Here is a 20162-nt window from a genome sequence, read left to right on the forward strand (position 1 = left end):
CCAGGGGATTGGCCAGCAGGCTGTCTTCTCGCTTCTGGAAGCTGAGGAGAGCCACTCTGAGGTGGGAATTACCTCTAGGCCCCTCCCTTTCCTTTCTCCTCAGTGAAGATTGAGGAGACTAGAAAGAGACTGCCAAGTCAACTTAATATTTGCTCTTCTTGAGGAAATGGGGTTTCCTCTGAGCAGAGCAGGGCGTAGGCAGCCAGGTCGCAATGATGTAAAGCTACTCTTACAGCCGTTTCTTTGAGTTTCTGGGCCTCCCCGGGGTAGCAGCACTGAAAGCCTCGAAGCCGCTGCTCTGTGTACGGGGACTAGCTAGGGCCTGGGAACTGGATGGCCCAGCGTCTGCGGGATGCAGGATGGGCTTGTCCAGACCCATTTCCAGATGGAACCACGTCCAGCCGTAAGGTATATTGCTGTGCAAGCGAAACTGTGGGTAAGCCAGCCAGCCCTGCCCGTGTATGTGGTGTGTCTAATGAGACAGGTTAAAGATATTGGTGTGAAATTAGGTCCTCTAACCCCCGCCCCTTCTGACTGGATTCTGGGAGCCTGTCGTGGCTGTTCCTCTCCTTCGATTCCTGAGGAGAGCTAACCCTGCCCTCTGAGATTCTCCTCTCTGTTCCTAGAGAAGGAAAGTTCAGGAACCTCCTCTGATGCTCTGCTCTCTGGGCCAGGGAGACTTCTGGAAGGTTATGAAGTTCTTGTGTGCCTTAATCTCTGTTCCAAAAGAGGGTAAAAGGCCCGTGTTATTTTTTTGCTCCAATAGTCAAGGCCGAGGTGTCTCGTGGAGGGGTCTTGGCTTCAAAGTCCTTCCTTAGGAGGGAGAACGGGAAATTCCCGCTGGCCTCTTGGAGCTATTTAGGTGCTGGGAAACTCATCAGGACGACACTCAGCTCATTTGAAACGTTGTCTCCCAGCCCCACAGTTAGTCATCCCCTGACTTTTGGAACGGGCCAAACCTCAGAGATAACTCTGGTAAAAATATCACTGGAGATCAAAAATGAGTTCAATTCCTATGCACAGATCCCTGAGGTGGTTGCAGAGAAGCAAGACGCTGTCAAGGTGGTTACGATCTTCTTCCTTTTTTTTTTTTTTTTTAACATGATTGGATATGTACTTTTAAAAGCAGTTATGGGGCTTCCCTGGTGGCGCAGTGGTTGAGAGACCGCCTGCCGATGCAGGGGACGCGGGTTCGTGCTCCGGTCCGGGAAGATCCCACGTGCGGCGGAGCGGCTGGGCCCGTGAGCCGTGGCCGCTGAGCCTGCGCATCCGGAGCCTGTGCTTCGCAACGGGAGGGGCCACAACAGTGAGAGGTCCGTGTACCGCAAAAAAAAAAAAAAAAAAAAAAGCAGTTATGGTCTTCTAATTGGAAGGAACAGTAGGCGGGGTTGTGTTTCAGCTGGGCCCCAGAGGACCCTGGCAAGTTCCTTAATATCATATTGCTTCAGTTTGCCCATCTGCTAAATGGAACTAACTCAGGAGCCGTTGCCAACCTTGCAAAGCACCCAGCCCGCTGCCCGGGGCCTGGGATGTGCCAGTAACTGTTCAGGATGTGCTCAGGAAGCGCCGTGTTGATGGGGATGGCGTGGTGCTTGGTGTCTTCATTTCCTGGGGCTGCCCTTACAAAGTACCATACACTGGGTGACTTAAAACCACAGACACTTATTTTCTCCTAGTTCTGGAGGCCAGATGTCCAAAAATCAAAGTATCGGTGGGGTTGTGCTGCCTCGGAAGGCCCTGGGGGAGAATCTTCCCTTGCTCCTCGCAGCTCTGGTGGCTGCCTGTGTTCCTTGGATGTGTCTGCATCGCTCCAATCTCAGTCTCTGTGGTCACATGGCCTCCTCGCCTCTGTGTCCTCTCTCTGTGCGTCTCTGTCTAATGTCCCTCTGCCTCTCAATTGTAAGATACGTGTGACGGTCCAGGCTAAGAGCCTCCTCTCAAGGTCCTTAACTTAATTACACCTGCGAAAATCCAAATTTTTTCCAAATAAGGTAACATTCACAGGTTCGCAGGATTAGGATGTGGACATAGCTATTTGGGCGCCACGGTGGAGGAGCCCACTGTACCCAGTAAGTGCTACCTGTGGTGGTAACGATGGTGACGGTGACAAGGACAATACAAAGCAGTAAAGAAGTACAGGCAAATCTAGGGGCCTGTGGGGAGTGGTCAAGGGTGGCGCCAAAGGGGACTGAACTCTGGCCTGACTCACTCTCCTACCCTTCCCTGCATTCTAGACCATTCTGTGTGTCCGGAGCTCTGACACCCTTGTGTCCTTCTGCCCCAGGTTTGTTGGGCTCCTGGGCCAGCTCCTGGGGCAGCCAGGACTTGGAGGCATTGTGCCGTCTGTTCCTCAGGCCAGTTGCCTGCCTCTTGCGTGAGGGGTGTGGACCTTCAGAGGGCTCAGCGAGATGCCATTTCCAGCAGGCCCATCTTCCACGTTCTGGCCTGGCCAGGGCCCTGACCTGCCGCTGAGAGCAGCTGCCGCGCTGTGCAGGATCGGCGACTGCATCCAACTGCCTGCGCGAGCCTTTGGGAGGATGAGGCGCCCATGTCTGGGCCGGGGAAGGCAGTGTCTCCCCCGCATCCCCGCGTGGGATGGCGCTTCTCCCAGCTGGGATACTGCTGCCCTCGGGGCCTGCCTGGCTCAGGTTTGGAGGCGTGTTGTTTTTTAATTTCAGGATGGGAAGAGGCAGCTCTCGATCTGGCAGGGATCTCGCTGTGCAAAGTGAAATCCCATGTGGAGAGGATGCGCCTGACAGGGGCCTGCTGTGCAGTTAATGGTTGGATGTGAGGTTTCAAGGCCCCCTGGTGCTCCCGGGGGACAGAATCTGTAAGTGGGGGTGGGAGGAGAGTGGGGAAAGCATTCTTTTCTGTCTCCATTGCTGATGAAACTTTGGGGCTGGTCATTTTCTTATCACCCCCAGCAGGGAGCTCAGAATGAACCAAAGTGGCCTGTGTGAGTTCAGGGCTGCCGGAGATCAGCTTGAAACTCTCAGCAAAGTTCCTATGGAATTGAAGGAAAACTGCTTTCCTGTCTGCTCGTTCATTCCCCCTACACAGATCAATGAAGGGACAGGAGTTAGGAGACCTGGATTCTAGTCCTACTTCTGCCCTTATGGTCTGAAAACTTTATAAGGAAGCCACTTAAATGCTCTGAGTGTCAAGATTCTTGGAAAATGAGAGATGAGAGCACTCACTCCAGTCTGCAGGTGAATGAATGGAGCAAAGGAGATCTCACCTGTGAAAGCCCTTTTGGAAGCAGATCATCACTCTATCACTGCATCTAATTGAATATTGTGTTTTTTTTAAAAAAAATATATCATGTGGGCAATTCCTAATGATGCTTCTGTAACGACAATAACATTTAAAATGTCAGAAACAAAAACGGTGCTTGTAGAACATGAACAGCCAGAAATGACATTGAATGTCTTGGCTGGATGTGAGCTTTTAGGGGGCAGGGTTGTCTCTTCTGCATTTTCTTGTATTTTCAAATCTTGGCTACCCAGCATGTAGGAGTTGCTCCATAAATGCTGACCGACAGACTCAGTGGTCACCTGGTTCAACCTGCTGCTTCACCCGTGAGGGACATGGCTTGGAATGAAACGAGACAGGGCGCTCCAGTTGCATGCTGCTGGCAGCCCTTTCCTTAACACACCCTCTCCCATGGGCTGTGTCCTCCGTCTAGATTGCCTATACTTTTTATTTTTATTTTTTTGCATACATTAGACTCCATTTATTCTTCAGAATCCATCTTGAATGTTGGGTCCTCAGAGAAGCAAGTGTTTTCTGGCCTCTGAGGCCAATTGATCCCTTCCCCCCAGGTGCTCCCTTGGGGCCTGGCTAGGGTGAAAAATATAAGAGCACGAAAAAAATGCAGTAATCAAGATAAATGATATTTTAGTCACTATTTTTAAAAATTAAATTTAATGCAAAAAAAAGTCTACCTTGAACTAAATATCGACATTTGGAAGAATCTGACCCTGCCTTGCATGACTGAGCCTCACTGATTTCTCCTTAATCCCAGCTCTGTCCACGGATCTTGTCTTTATTTAAAACTGTGACATTTTGCTCATCGTGCATTTTTGCGCTAATTTTCATTTTGCAAACTACTGCATCAGTTGTATGTGGGTTTTTTTGTTTTTTTTAGTTGTATATGTTTTGATTACAGAGTTTTTTGAAGCCCCTTAAATTTTGTACCCAGTGCCCTGGTAACTCTCTTTCTAGCACACACCCCCTAACGTGCTCATGTCTTTGCAGGGTCTCTCCCACTGGAGGCTCTCTGAGCATCTTTTTACTTTGGTGCAAGAGAAAGACCTGATTGGGCCTCCTTGGTCCGCCTTTGCTTTCAGCTGAGATTCTGCTCAGTCCCACTTTGAAAGCATTTGGTGAAGGTTGTGAATTTTACTGAGGATTTCATGGGGAAGATAGAGGACATAATATCTTCAAAATCCTACTTAGACATCTTTTTTTTTTTTTTTTGCAGTACGCGGGCCTCTCACTGTTGTGGCCTCTCCCTTTGCGGAGCACAGGCTCCGGACGCGCAGGCTCAGCGGCCATGGCTCATGGACCCAGCCGCTCCACGGCATGTGGGATCTTCCCGGACCGGGGCACGAACCCGTGTCCCCTGCATCAGCAGGCGGACTCTCAACCACTGCGCCACCAGGGAAACCCTACTTAGACATCTTTTGATTCTCTTCTCCAAAGTTCTCTCCGGCCAGCTGTCTTATCTCTGCTTGCCTTTCTCTTCATTTCCACATTCCCAAGCAAAACAAACCCTCAACTGCTATTATTCCTTAAGATTTCCTCTTGAGTAGTGGTGGTGATGAGAATAATGGGGACATGGTCTTAGTTAGTCATACTGCCCCACAGACACAATGCCTGGCACCCAGAAGGGCTCAAAGAGTGACTGATGAATGAGTGAATGGATGAATGAATGAACAAGTGAAAGAACAAATAAAGCCCAGGTGCAGGAAAGGGGATTTTACCAAGGGAGGAGTTCTTCTACACCTCTTCTTAATTAAGCCCTAAAACCCATTACAAGAAACTTGAGGGTCTTTGGCAAGTTGCCATGGTTCTCTCACTGCTTTTTTTTTTTTTTTTTGTATTTTTTTAATTGGAGTATAATTACTTTACAATGGTGTGTTAGTTTCTGCTTCACAACAAAATGAATCAGTTATATATATACATATGTTCCCATATCTCTTCCCGCTTGCGTCTCCCTCCCTCCCACTCTCCCTATCCCACCCCTCTAGGTGGTCACAAAGCACCGGGCTGATCTCCCTGTGCTATGCGGCTGCTTCCCACTAGCTATCTACCTTACGTTTGGTAGTGTATATATGTCCATGCCTCTCTCTCACTTTGTCACAGCTTACCCTTCCCCCTCCCCATATCCTCAAGTCCATTCTCTAGCAGGTCTGTGTCTTTATTCCTGTTTTACCCCTAGGTTCTTCATGCATTTTTTTTCTTAAATTCCATATATATGTGTTAGCATACGGTATTTGTCTCTTTCTTTCTGACTTTCTTCACTCTGTATGACAGACTCTAGGTCTATCCACCTCATTACAAATAGCTCAATGTCGTTTCTTTTTATGGCTGAGTAATATTCCATTGTATATATGTGCCACATCTTCTTTATCCATTCATCCGATGATGGACACTTAGGTTGTTTCCATCTCTGGGCTATTGTAAATAGAGCTGCAATGAACATTTTGGTGCATGACTCTTTTTGAATTATGGTTTTCTCAGGGTATATGCCCAGTAGTGGGATTGCTGGGTCATATGGTAGTTCTATTTGTAGTTTTTTAAGGAACCTCCATACTGTTCTCCACAGTGGCTGTATCAATTTACATTCCCACCAACAGTGCAAGAGGGTTCCCTTTTCTCTACATCCTCTCCAGCATTTATTGTTTGTAGATTTTTTGATGATGGCCATTCTGACTGGTGTGAGATGATATCTCATTGTAGTTTTGATTTGCATTTCTCTAATGATTAATGATGTTGAGCATTCTTTCATGTGTTTGTTGGCAGTCTGTATATCTTCTTTGGAGAAATGTCTATTTAGGTCTTCTTCCCATTTTTGGATTGGGTTGTTTGTTTTTTTGTTATTAAGCTGCATGAGCTGCTTATAAATTTTGGAGATTAATCCTTTGTCAGTTTCTTCATTTGCAAATATTTTCTCCCATTCTGAGGGTTGTCTTTTGGTCTTGTTTATGGTTTCCTTTGCTGTGCAAAAGCTTTGAAGTTTCATTAGATCCCATTTGTTTATTTTTGTTTTTATTTCCATTTCTCTAGGAGGTGGGTCAAAAGGATCTTGCTGTGATTTATGTCATAGAGTGTTCTGCCTATGTTTTCCTCTAAGAGTTTGATAGTTTCTGGCCTTACATTTAGGTCTTTAATCCATTTTGAGCTTATTTTTGTGTATGGTGTTAGGGAATGATCTAATCTCATACTCTTACATGTAGCTGTCCAGTTTTCCCAGCACCACTTATTGAAGAGGCTGTCCTTTCTCCACTGTACATTCCTGCCTCCTTTATCAAAGATAAAGTGACCAGGGCTTCCCTGGTGGCGCCGTGGTTGAGAGTCCGCCTGCCAATGCAGGGGACACGGGTTCGTGCCCCCGGTCTGGGAAGATCCCACGTGCCGCGAAGTGACTAGGCCCGTGAGCCATGGCCGCTGAGCCTGCAAGTCCAGAGCCTGTGCTCCACAACGGGAGAGGCCACAACAGTGAGAGGCCCGCATACCGCAAAAAAAAAAAAAAAAAAAAAAGGATAAAGTGACCATATGTGCGTCTCACTGCTTTCTTTTACCGGAGGTAAGTTTCCCTGGCAATTTGTCCTATGAAGTGTCTTAGCATCAGCCTCTCTCTTCCTCATTACCTGTCCCCAGCTCTGGGCTCTTCTTACCCAGGAGCACTGACCGTAGAGGTGACTGTGGTTCCCGAATGAGCCTCAGCCTACACTGGGGGAGGTTTTATTCAGCTACCTCTCAAAAGCTACAGTGATTCTGCTTGATGGCCCCAACGTTCCAGGGTCATCGTAGCATTCTTTGTCCCCAGGCCACAGAGTCCTGAACCTCCTCTGTCAGAGATTCCAGAACAGGACTGGCTGTTACAACTTAATTGTGCTCAAAGGGGCATAACTGACCTGAGACTCAGGAAACTTATTAAGTATAACCAGGGCATTGTAAAGGGTTTCAGACAATAGAAGAAATTCCCTATAGAAAGTTTAGAAGATAGAGAAGAATATTAAGATGATTTTAAAAGTCACCTGGAATCTTGTCCCCAGAGGTGACCACTGTTAACATTTCTTTGTGTTCTTTCAGACTTTCTTGTGTCTCTCTTTCTTCTGGCGGGGGTGGGGGGACGTTGGCATGAAGGCCTTGCCAGGTGTCTGGGGTGAGCGGAGGCCTCGGAGATCTCTGTGTCCCAATCAGGGAGCTGGAAGACCTCCGACCCGGTCAGGGTGCCCTGGCCGGCCCTAGCACCTCCCAGGGTTCCAGTCCCAGAGGCGAGTCTTTGCCTCCTTCCCTGTTTGTTTCCACTGTGTCTCACCAGCAGGAGCTGCCTGCGTGTTAGGAACACAGATATATTAGGCTCTGACTCTGCTTTGGCGACGCTGAAAGGAAGGGGGCTGGGCAGGTGTCTGCCAAGTGCTAACAGTTTTACATACGTCATTTCATTTACTTCTCACAACAACACGGGCGATGGGGGTTATCCTTCTCCCTGTACAAAGAAAGAGGAACCCAAGGCTCTGGAGCTGAAGCCGGTGGCCCAGGGCTCCATGGCACACCCTGCGGAGGCAGACGGCAGCCCTGGGTCCCCTGCCTCCAAATCCCAAGCTGCTCGCAGGGTCAGTCTCTCTCCCCACCCGGCTTTGTGCCAGGGCTGGGGTGGTAGAAGGAGGATCTGCCTTTGCTTGGAGTATTTTCTGTTCTCTCAGTAGAGAGGATCAGACTCCTGAACACCAGCCTGCTTTGGGTTGTGTGGACGAGGCTGTCGATTTCATTGATTCATTCAGCAGATATTTCCAAGTGCCTGGTGTGCGCCAAGTGCTGAGCTGCCATTAGGGATGGGAAAGAAAAATAACACGAAGTCCCTCCCTTCAGCACATTTATATCTGGTAGGAGAGAAAGACAAGTGAATACCTTTCACTATGGTAGGAGCAGTGGGAGAGAAGGCTGGGGGAGGAAAGAGAAGCATCTCAATCCAAAACGGCCTTAAGAAGGTGGGGTGGGGAGTGGCTAGGAAGGGCTGCCCAGAGGAAGTCAGTTTTGAGCTGAATTTTGAAGGCATAGAGGCGTGAAACAGCATGAAGTCCAGGAAACCACACGCGGTCCATTATGGCTCAAATTGAGGGTGGAGAGTGAGGGGTGAAGGACATAATCTTGGGGGCTCAGAAGTGCCGGCTCAGAAAGGTGGGGTTGACCCACTGACTCGTCTGAATGTAATCCCCAAGGATTCTAAGGACCGGCTCCGTGTTTCAGAAGGACCACACTTCGGCTTCTGGGTGGAGGCTAGTCGGTGGGGGACAGGCTGCACACAGGAGTCTGTTGCAGTGGGGGAGCGATTTGGCCCGAAGAACAGCGGGATGAGGATTGGGTTGCAGGGACAAGATGTGAGAGAGACTGGGAGGAAGACTCCACACAGGGAGGCAGTGAGTGAGGTTCAGAGACAGACGGACACGGTGGAGGCAAAGATGATACCTAATTTCGGAGGGGAACCAGGGTGGGTGGTGTGGCCTTTCAGGAGATAGAAGCGGGAGGATGAGTTTGAGATGCACCTGAGTTAAACTGACAGTTTCCAGTGGCTGTATATGTAGGATTTGGGGGCCTTGCTCTGGTCCCCCTCTCCTTGTTCCCCTCCTATGTTCCTGCTCCCTTTTTCCCCACCCCAGCCTCCAGCTGTCAGTCCTTATGTATGTGGCTGGCCCCTGCCTCATCCCTCTGTGCACTTTATTCAAGCCGGGATGGCTCCATTCCCTGTAAGACCCTGGCGATATCCCCAACATCCCCATTTTACAGATAAGGAAATTGAGCCCCCTACCCCCATATTTGTAAGTTGTTATATATCAGCCTCCCAGTGAGGAAAGAGAGAAGCCATTGTCTGGCCAAGGGGGAGAAGGGCGAGAAGAGGGGACTTGAGCAAGGTGACCAACTCATCCTAGTTTTCCAGGACTGTCCCACATGCTAGCTTTGGAAGTCCTGCATCCCAGGGAACCCTTCGGACCTGGCTACACCTGGAGGGTTGATCATCTGAGGTTGGGTGGGGAAAGGGAGGGAGCCTTCCTGCCATGTTAGGAGTTTAGGCATGCTGTCAACCTGGGCTCCCATCTCTGGGGGCTCTGGGACACAGTAGCCAGGCCACACACAGGCTGCCTCTGAGACACGGGTGCCTCTTGTGCCAGAGCCACCTGCCAACTGAGCCCTGAGTCCCCAAGTCCCTGGGGATGAATTGCTGTGCAGACCCAGTACTCAGCACACAGTAGATCCTCTATAAATATTTGCCCAGTGACTGAAGCCTGGGTTATATATGGAAAAGAGGCAGAGTTGAGGGTAATTGCTTTCTCTTGACCAGTTAAACAGCAGACCTCTAGAATACACACAGGTGTCTTTCTGCTCACAACCTCCCTTCTGACCCCTCCAAGATAAAAGTCTTCTTCCTGCTTTATTTAGAAAAACCGATACCTGTTCTAATCTCCCCGAAGCCTTAACTCTGCTCCTAACGCCAGTGCCTGAGGCAGCTTTGATGTCACACATTTGCATCTGGGATCGTAACTCTCACCGTCTCTCACGTTTAGAAACCATGGGAATAATGAGCAGATGTTTTTCTAATAATGAGAAGATGTGCAGGCACTGACTCATGAGGATAGTTTCCAGTCCTGAGTTAATTAGCGAGCTGGGGAGCCCAGATAAATAAAGCTTCCCATTTCCTTTCCTGGAGTCTGAAATATCTGGTCTGGAGGTTCCCTCCCTTCTTCTCCCTCCGCCCCAAGTGTCAGGATTTGAGGGGAAGCGTTTAAAAGTCTGGTAATTTGTGTGTATGGAACTGGCTTCTAAGCGGACATATGGCCTGTGTTCCTACAGAGACTCCAGCTCACAGATGTACAGTCAATTCTCCATTATTTGCTGGCTGATTACCTGTCTCTCCCTATCCCAACCTCGGTTTATATGTTCTTATTGACTTCCTCATGGGCTTTATTGCAGCATTTCAGGAGTCGAGAGGGGAGAGGGTTATGAAATACTACATGCCGTGCCTGCTGTTAGTCTCATATTATTCGTCAAGCAGTCCCATGAAGGAGGCATCCTTGTAACCCCTATCGTACAGATGGGAAAACTAAGTCTTAGACAAGTTAAGCTACTAGAGCCAAGTGGGGAAATGGATTTAAAGCCGAGTTTGTCTAATGGCAGAGCCCAAGTTCTTCCCCAATGAGTTCAGCAAATTCAAATCTTCCTTTATTTTAAAAGGTGTCTGTCTTGGTCAGCTTGGGCTGCCATAACAAACTACCATAGACTGGATGGCTTAAACCACATTTATTTCTCACAGTTCTGGAGGTTGGGAAGTTCAAGATCGAGGTGCCAACAGATTTGGTGCCTACTGAGGGCTCTCTTCGTAGTTTGCAGATGGCCGTCTTCTCCTTATGTCGTCACATGGCCTTTGGTGCATGAGGGGAGAAAGAGAAACCTCATGTCTCTTCCTCTTTTTATAATTCTGTCATGAGTGCCCTACCCTCATGACCTAATCTAACCCTAATTACCTCCCAAAGGCCCCCACCTCCAAACGATCACACTGGGGGCTAGGGCCTCAACAAATGGATTTTGAGGGGGCGCAAACATCCAGTCCATGCAGTGTCTAAGCAAAACCCTTACTTGAATGGGGACTTCTTGTTGACACACGTTGTCTGACCATAGATCTAGGGGGCGACTTGGCCTCCCAACTCTTTGCCCACTCTGGATAGTCCATTAGCCTTCTCTTTCCTCTCCCTCACCCACTTTTCAAAATTCTGCCATACTGACCTCTCTTCTCTGTGAGAAATGGTAAACATGGGAACAGTTATTGTTTTCAAACTGATTGAACAGTCTTCTCAAGAAGTCAGAAAGCAGGCCCAAGAGATTATCTCAAAATTTATTCCAGCCAGAAGGTCCTGTGCTGCTTTGTAAAAATATAATACTCAGAATTTGAGACTTGGAGTTCACTGAGCATGTTCCCCTGTTGATGGTGTGTTTACTGAATGTCAGTTGCTGTTGCTAACCATGCTTTGAAACAAGAGACATGTGTTTTTAATAGAATCGCAAGGTTGTTTTTTTTTTTTTTTTGCGGTGTGCGGACCTCTCACTGTTGTGGCCTCTTCCGTTGCGGAGCACAGGCTCTGGACGCGCAGGCTCAGTGGCCATGGCTCACGGGCCTAGCCGCTCCGCGGCATGCGGGATCTTCCCGGACCGGGGCACGAACCCGTGTCCCCTGCATCGGCAGGCGGACTCTCAACCACTGCGCCACCAGGGAAGCCCTAGAATTGCAAGTTTTATGCCTTGTTAAAAATACCGACCTGGTTGTTGGCTGGAGGAATGAGGCGGGATGTTGAAGCGCTGCTATGAATTCTGTGTCTGCTGGGGCAGGGGAGGGAAACTGAGGAAGGGCGGCCTGTGCCCTCGCATTTGCTCTATTTCAGATGGATTGCCCTCCCGGTTCTCTTTTGGAAACAACCGCTGATTACCAGCTGGTCTTCTCAGCCCCACCCATCTGTGGAATAGCAGTGGGCTTCATCCTTTCTGAATGGAAGGACAGAGTACTCGTGTTTATTTCTAGAGAAACTTTTGCCTTAACTGTAAAGAGCATCCATTGGATTTTGTGGAAAGCCAAAATTACAGGGTATTTTAAAAGAAATGCAGCCCTTATTATTTCAAGAAATGCTTTCTGAATGCCAGGACCAGAGGCAAGGGCCTGACCCCACGTACAGGATGACAGGCAATCCTCACATTCCCCAGTACAGCGCCTGTCCCTAAAGTGATGCTTTCAAGTCCTTCTTTAACTTTAGTTTTCAACACAACGTGTGTTCTTATTTTCCTGATTGTAAAAGAAATATCTGTATAAAGATGAAGTAAATTTTCACGGTTATTTCACCACCCATAGATAATGCTCATTTTCTAAGACATTTATTTTTAATCTTTTTTTGATGTCTTTGTAGATATGTAAATAGAATATTTATAAAATTGAGCATATACTCTACAGTTTGAATAACTGCTTCCTTCCCCCCCTCCCCAACCTAAGAGCACTTGGTGGGATTCCTCCGCCTTCAACTGCAGTTTTTAAATGAATGCATAAGACTCCATCCAATGGATACACCACAACTGACTTAACCCGTGCTCTTTTTCTCAGCTATTTTGACTGCAGATTTTTCCTTTTATAGAAAACACAGTAATATTCTGGTCCTTCACTCTTAATTACTTGAAATGTTTCTTTTGTTTGAAGTATCACTGCTTTCGTTCCACGTTCAATGATGGATGTGTTATAGCAATGTAAATCAAATTACTTTTTAAATTCAGAAGAACTCCCCTCACCCCAATTAAGGAACTGGATGTTGTTTTATAAAGAGGGCCAGATTTTAAAAATAAAATAAAGAGAGAGTGAAAATGGGAGAGAGAATGCTTGTACATTACTTCATCCCTTATGTAAACCTAGATTGTGTTGTGCGGTCTAAGAATATACATTGAGTTTACAACCTACTCCTAAAGAAGACTGATTTACACACAGGAAAGAATGAGAGAATAATATACGAAAGAATATAACAAGGTGTTAAGCTATATAATAGATGAATATGTACTAAGGGAAAATAGTAAAAGAAGGGAAAATCCCTGCATTTTCTGGTGTCATTAAAGACTTCTGGAGAGAGAAGATATCTGGGATTTTAAAAGGTAGAAAGTTACCATGTACTGAGCCCTGACAACGTGCTTGGGGCTTTATACGTATCATCTAATTTATTCCTTACAATGGCTCTGTCTATTTATTGTTAAAACCAAGTGGATCATTGCAAAAAATATACAATACAATAATATTATAGATTTATACAGTATGATAAGGTTGGTAATATTTGCAAATATAATATGATTGACATAAACACAGAACAATAAATATTTTTAAAATAGACGAAATCAGGGCAAAGGGAAAATATGGACAGGAAGAAGGTAAGCTCTATGAAGGAAGGATTCTTTGCCTGTTTTGTTCACTGATGGATCCCACAGAACTGGGTTAATGCCTGTATATATAGCAGGTGTTCAGTAAATGTTTGCTGAATTAAGGAATGAATGAAAGTGTTGGCTAAGATGTTTGCTGTATGACCCTGTGTACATTTCCAGTGGTCAGATGGAGTTTTGACCCTGAGCTTCCTAGCAGACAAAGCATAGGGTAGAAAACATGTTCAGAAAGGACCTTGATTTACAAATAAAGAACAGGTTTAGCAGGCAGTGGGGACAGAATTGGACCAGGTTATGTCTGGGGAAAGTGGGGGATCTATTCCAAGGAGTAGGACTGCTATGGGAAGCAGTTTAGAGGGATGGTTAGTGAGTGGGAGTAGCAGAGAAGCATATTTGGCAGGTAGTGAAGAGGAGTCTCCTGACGGGCAGAGGGCATTGTAAGGAGTTATAAGAGAGAGCCTGGGCAGAAGGCAGATTTACTTAAAAGCAAAATAATCCCATGATTACTTTCCCAGACCTAAACCCTCTTTTATGGACTGAATCATGTCCTTCTAAAATTGTGTGTTGAAGCCCTCACCCCTAATGTGACTGTATTTCGAGAGCAGGTCTTTAAGGAGGTAATTAAGATTAAATGAGGTCATAAGGGTGAAGCCTTTACAAGAGGAAGAGACACCAGGGAGCTCTCGCAACCTCTGAGAGTGCACAAAGAAAAGACCACGTGAAGACACAGTGAGAAGGCAGCTGTGTACAACTCAGGTGTCTTCCTTGATCTTAGAATTCTAACCTCTGGAACTGTGAGAAAACACATTTCTGTTGTTTAAGCCACCCAGGCTGGTATTTGGTTATAGCAGCTGGAGCAAACTGATTAATACAACTTCTATAGAAAGATAAACTCACACGAACCTGGAAAAGGTGAAAACTGCAAGTGAACTTTAGTCCCAGAAGCCTAAAACATCATGGAGTTTTTCATTTTTAGAAGATAATTGAGGAGAGATTGGTTTAAGATGGCAGAGTAGAAGGATGTGCACTCACTCCCTCTTGTGAGAGCACCAGAATCACAACTAAATGCTGAACAAACATTGACAGGAAGATACTGGAACTCACCAAAAAAAGATACCCCACATCGAAAGACAAAGGAGAAGCTGCAATGAGACGGTAGGAAGGGCGCAATCACAATCAAATCAAATCCCGTAACCGTTGGATTGGTGGCTCACAAACTGGAGAACAGTCATACCACAGAAGTCCACCAACTGGAGTGAAGGTTCTGAGCCCCACGTCAGGCTTCCCAACCTGGGGGTCCGGCAATGGGAGGAGGAATTCCCAGAGAAATCAGACTTTGAAGGCTAGCGGGATTTGATTGCAGGACTTCAACAGGGCTGGGGGAAACAGAGACTCCACTCTTGGAGGGCACACACGAAGTAGTAGTAAGTGCATCAGGACTGAGGGGTAAGGAGCAGTGACCCCATAGGAGACTGAACCAGACCTACCTGCTAGTGTTGGAGGGTCTCCTGCAGAGGTGGGGGACAGTTGTGCCTCACCATGGGGACAAGGACACTGGCAGCAGAAGTTCTGGGAAGTACTCCTTGGTGTGAGCCCTCCTGGAGTCCCCCATTAGGCCCACCAAAGAGCCTGTAAGCTCCAGTGCTGGGTCGCCTCAGGCCAAAAAACCAACAGGGAGGGAACTCAGCCCCACCCATCAGAAGACAAGTGGATTAAAGTTTTACTGAGCTCTGCCCACCAGAGCAACACCCAGTTCCACCCATATGAGTTCCTCCCATCAGGAAGCTTGCACAAGCCTCATAGATAGGCTCATCCACTAGAGGGCAGACAGCAGAAGCAAGAAGAACTACAATCCTGCAGCCTGTGGAAGAAAAACCACATTCACAGAAAGATAGACAAAATGAAAAGGCAGAGGACTATGTACCAGATGAAGGCACAAGATAAAACCCCCAAAGAACAACTAAATGAAGTGGAGATAGGCAACTTTGCAGAAAAAGAATTAATAATAATGATAGTGAAGAAGATCCATGACCTTGGAAAAAGAATGGAGGCAAAGATTGAGAAGATTAAAGAAATGTTTAACAAAGACCTAGAAGAATTAACAAACAAACAGAGGTGAACAATACAATAACTGAAATAAAGAATACACTAGAAGGAATCAATAGCAGAATAACTGTGGCAGAAGAACGGATAAGTGACCTGGAAGACAGAATGGTGGAATTCACTGCCGTGGAAGAGAAAAAAGAAAAAAGAATGAAAAGGAGTGAAGACAGCGTAAGAGACCTCTGGGACAACATTAAATGCACCAACATTCACGATATAGGGATCACAAAAGGGGAAGAGAGAGAGAAAGGACCTGAGAAAATATTTGAAGAGATTATAGTTGAAAACTTCCCTAACATGGGATAGGAAATAGCCACCCAAGTCCAGGAAGTGCAGAGAGTCCCAGGCAGGATAAAACCAAGGAGAAACATGTTGAGACACATAGTAATCAAATTAACAAAAATTAAAGACAAAGACAAATTATTAAAAGCAACAAGGGAAAAATGACAAATAACATACAAGGGAACTCCATAAGGTTAACAGCTGATTTCTTAGCAGAAATTCTACAAGCCAGAAGGGAGTGGCATGATATATTTAAAGTGATAAAAGGAAAGAACCTACAGCCAAGATTACGCTACCCGGCAAGGATCTCACTCAGATTCGATGGAGAAATCAAAAGCTTTGCAGACAAGCAAAAGCTAAGAGAATTCAGCACCACCAAACCAGCTCTACAACAAATGCTAAAGGAACTTCTCTAAGTGGGAAACACAAGAGAACCTACAAAAACAAACCCAGAAAAATTAAGAGAATAGTAATAGGAGCATACATATTGATAATTACCTTAAACATGAATGGATTAAATGCTCCAACCAAAAGACACAGGCTTGCTGAATGGATACAAAAACAAGACTCATATATATGCTGTCTCCAAGAGACCCACTTCAGACCTAGGGACACATACAGGCTGAAAGTGCGAGGATGGAAAGAGATATTCCATGCAAATGGAAATGAAAAGAAAGCGGAGCAGCAATACTCATATCAGATAAGTTAGACTTTAAAATAAAGAATGTTGGGCTTCCCTGGTGGTGGAGTGGTTAAGAATCTGCCTGCCCATGCAGGGGACACAGGTTCGAGCCCTGGTCCAGGAAGATCCCACATGCTGCAGAGCAACTAAGCCCATGCACCACAGCTACTGAAGCCCACGTGCCAAGAGCCCACACTCTGCCGCAACAAGAGAAGCCTCTGCAATGAGAAGCCTGCACACAGCAAAGAAGAGTAGCCCCTGCTTCCCCCAACCAGAGAAAGCCCACGCTCAGCAACAAAGACCCAACACAGCCAAAAAAATTAAAAAATAAAGAATGTTACAAGAGACAAGGAAGGACACAACATAATGATCAAGGGATCAATTCAAGGAGAAGATTTAACAATTATAAATATATATGCACCCAACATAGAAGCACTTCAATACATAAGGCATATGTTAACAGCTATAAAAGAAGAAATTGACAGTAACACAATAATAGTGGGAGACTTTCACATCTCACTTACACCAATAGACAGATCATCCAGACAGAAAATTAATACAGAAACACAAGCTTTAAATGACACAATAGACCAGATAGATTTAATTGATATTGATAGGACATTCCATCTGAAAACAGCAGATTACACTTTCTTCTCAAGTGCACACGGAACATTCTCCAGGATACATCACATCTTGGGTCACAAATCAAGCCTTGGTAAACTTAAGAAAATTGACATCATATCAAGCATCTTTTCCGACCACAATGCTATGAGATTAGAAATCAATTACAGGGGAAAAAAACATAAAAAAACACAAGCACATGAGGGTAAACAATATGTTACTAAATAACCAAGAGATCACTGAAGAAATCAAAGAGGAAATCAAAAAATACCTAGAGACAAATGACCATGAAAACACAATGATCCAAAACCTATGAGATGTGGCAAAAGCAGTTCTAAGAGGGAAGTTTATAGCAATACAACCCTACCTTTAGAAAGAAAAAAATCTCAAGTAAGCCATCTAACCTTACACCTAAAGGAACTAGAGAAAGAAGAACAAATAAAACCCAAAGTTAGCGAAGGAAGGAAATCATAAAGATCACAGCAGAAATAAATGAAATAGAAACAAAGAAAACAGTAGCAAAGATCAATAAAACTAAAAACTGGTTATTTGATAAGATAAACAAAATAGGTAAACCTTTATCCAGACTCATCAAGAAAAAGAGGGAGGGGACTCAAATCAATAAAATTAGAAATGAAAAAGAAGTTACAATGGACACTGCAGAATACAAAGTATCCTAAGAGATTATTACAATCTACTCTATGCCAATAAAATAGACAACCTGGAAGAAATGGACAAATCATTAGAAAGGTATAACCTTCCAAGACCGAACCAGAAAGAAATAGAAGATATGAACAGACCAATCACAAGTAATGAAATTGAAACTGTGATTAAAAATCTTCCAGCAAACAAAAGCCCAGAACCAGACGGCTTCACAGGTGAATTCCATCAAACATTTAGAGAAGAGCTAACACCCATCCTTCTCAAACTATTCCAAAATATAGCAGAGGAAGGAACACTCCCAAACTCATTCTGCGAGGCCACCATCACCCTGATACCAAAACCAGACAAAGATAATACAAAAAAAGAAATTAGAGACCAACATCACTGATGAATATAGATGCAAAAATCCTCAACAAAATACTAACAAACAGAATCCAACAAGAGACTAAAAGGCTCATACACCATGATCAAGTGGGATTTATCCCAGTGATGCAAGGATTCTTCAATATATGCAAATCAATCCATGTGATACACCATATTAACAAATGGAAGAATAAAAACCATATGATCATCTCAATAGATGCAGAAAAAGCTTTTGACACAATTCAACACCCAGAGTTTTAATTATACTCTGGAGAGTATGATAAAAGCTCTCCAGAAAGTGGGCATAGAGGGAACCTAGCCCAACATCATAAAGGCCATATATGACAAACCCACAGCAAACATCATTCTCAATGGTGAAAAACTGAAAGCATTTCCTCTGAGATCAGGAACAAGACAAGCAAGTCCGCTCTCACCACTATTAGTCTACATAGTTTTGGAAGTCCTAGCCATGGCAATCAGAGAAGAAAAAGAAATAAAAGGAATCCAAATTGGAAAAGAAGAAGTAAAACTCTCACTGTTTGCAGATGACATGATAGTATACATACATAATCCTAAAGATGCCACTGGAAAACTACTAGAGCTAATCAATGAATTTGGTAAAGTTGCAGAATACAAAATTAATGCACGGAAATCTCTTGCATTCCTATACACTAACAATGAAAAATCAGAACGAGAAATTAAGGAAACACTCCCATTCAGCACTGCAACAAAAAGAATAAAATACCAAGGAATAAACCTGCCTAAGGAGGTAAAAGACTTGTACTCAGGAAACTATAAGACACTGATGAAAGAAATCAAAGATGACACAAACAGATGAAGAGATATACGATGTTCTTGGATTGGAAGAATCAATATTGTGAAAATGACTATACTACCCAAAGCAATCTACAGATTCAATGCAATCCCTATCAAATTACCAAAGGCATTTTTTTACACAACTAGAACAAAAAATCTTAAAATTTGTATGGAGACACAAAAACCCTGAATAGCCAAAACAATCCTTTTTTTAAACATCTTTATTGGAGTATAATTGCTTTACAATGTTGTGTTAGTTTTTGCTGTATAACAAAGTGAATCAGCTATATGTATACGTATATACCCCATATCCCCTCCCTCTTGCATCTCCCTCCCACCCTCCCTATCCCACCCCTCTAGGTGGTCACAAAACACCAAGCTGATCTCCCTGTGTTATGCATCTGCTTGCCACTAGCTATTTATTTTACATTGGGTAGTGTATATATGTCAATGCCACTCTCTCACTTCGTCCCAGCTTACCCTTCCCCCTCCCCATGTCCTCGAGTCCATGCTCTATGTCTGCGTCTTTTCCTGTCCTACCCCTAGGTTCATCACAACCTTTTTTTTTTTTTTTTTTTTAGATTCCATATATATCTGTTAGCATACAGTATTTGTTTTTCTCTTTCTGACTTACTTCACTCTGTATGACAGACTCTAGGTCCACCCACCTCACTACAAATAACTCAATTTCGTTTCTTTTTATGGCTGAGTAATATTCCATTATATATATGTGCCACATCTTCTTTATCCATTCATCTGTTGATGGACACTTAGCTTGCTTCCATATCCTGGCTATTGTAAATAGTGCTGCAATGAATATTGTGGTACATGACTCTTTTTAAATTATGGTTTCCTCAGGGTATATGCCCAGTTGTGGGCTTGCTGGGTCATATGATAGTTCTGTTTTCAGTTTTTTAAGGAACCTCCATACTGTTCTCCATAGTGGCTGTATCAATTTACATTCCCACCAAAAGGGCAAGAGAGTTCCCTTTTCTCCACACCCTCTCCAGCATTTATTGTTTGTAGATTTTTTGATGATGGCCATTCTGACCGGTATGAGGTGATATCTCACTGTAGTTTTGATTTGTATTTCTCTAATAATTAGTGATGTTGAGCATCCTTTCATGTGTTTGTTGTCAATCTGTGTATCTTCTTTGGAGAAATATCTATTTAGGTCTTCTGCCCATTTTTGGATTGAGTTTTTTTTTTTTTATACTGAGCTGCATGAGCTGCTTGTATTTTGGAGATTGATCCTTTGTCAGTAGCTTCATTTCCAAATATTTTCTCCCATTCTGAGGGTTGTCTTTTTGTCTTGTTTATGGTTTCCTTTGCTGTGCAAAAGCTTTTAAGTTTCATTAGATCCCATTTGTTTATTTTTATTTCCATTTCTCTAGGAGGTGGGTCAAAAAGATCTTCCTGTGATTTATGTCATAGAGTGTTCTGCCTA

The 20162-nt window shown here is 44.7% G+C and overlaps 1 protein-coding gene across 3 annotated transcripts in view; it reads left to right on the forward strand.

Moving 5' to 3' along the window:
* PDZD2 (PDZ domain containing 2) overlaps nt 1–20162 on the forward strand; it is a 377542-nt gene that overhangs the window by 40514 nt on the left and 316866 nt on the right. The window lies entirely within an intron of this gene.

This window comes from Globicephala melas, chromosome 3, assembly GCF_963455315.2.
Source record: "Globicephala melas chromosome 3, mGloMel1.2, whole genome shotgun sequence".
Taxonomy (NCBI): Eukaryota; Metazoa; Chordata; class Mammalia; order Artiodactyla; family Delphinidae; genus Globicephala; species Globicephala melas.